Raw genomic sequence first — 789 nt, 5'->3', positions numbered from 1 at the left:
TATTGCTTTTAGTTCGGCCACATACTTGTAGAGGCGCGATATGTACCGAATGGTTCCTCCACATACCTGTAGAGGCGCGACAGGCAACCATATATTCGGTCGCGCCAAATTATAGTGCATTTGAAATAAAAAATGGTAATAATCTAATTTTACTTTATGAGTGAATGTAAAAATAATTTTAATTGAGTAGAAAAGGTCTTAAAGGAATTCGAAAACTCTAAAAACTTTTTGAAATCAAAATTATGCCCAAAATGTAACAAAGATGTTAGTATAAAATAGTAATAACAAATTTGAATTAAAAAGTTTATTTTATATTTAAGTTATAATTTTGTTGGAAATTAGTAGAAAAGTGAATTTGAAGATACAGTTAAGTTTTATATAAGGTTAAATAAACCAAAAAAACTCTCTGGTTAAATCAACCAGAATTCTGGTTGAATATGTCCTTACTATTTTTTTCTGGTTAAAGAAATAAAAATGTCGAAAAGAAATTTCCTTGTAAAAACTTATAAAAATTTTTTTTTCCTAAATTTCCTTATACAACTTGACAAATGTCTTCTGAAATGTTGCATTTTTTAAATTTTTGTGAATTTAGTGGTATATGAGTTTTTTAGCAGCTGTAAAGTGTAAGAAGCATTTTCGAAAGTTAAAGGAAATTACGGCTTGCTTCTATGTTTTAGCTAAGTCCATGTTATAAATATGAACCATTTTTTCAAATTGAAATAAGAAGTAACTTAATCTTACAAAATGTCATTTTCCCTGCTCCAGAAATCTAACTTTAAGAAAAAATGT

This window comes from Belonocnema kinseyi, chromosome 3 (genome assembly GCF_010883055.1).
Source record: "Belonocnema kinseyi isolate 2016_QV_RU_SX_M_011 chromosome 3, B_treatae_v1, whole genome shotgun sequence".
Classification (NCBI taxonomy): Eukaryota; Metazoa; Arthropoda; class Insecta; order Hymenoptera; family Cynipidae; genus Belonocnema; species Belonocnema kinseyi.
Note: the sequence above shows the minus strand (reverse complement) of the source record.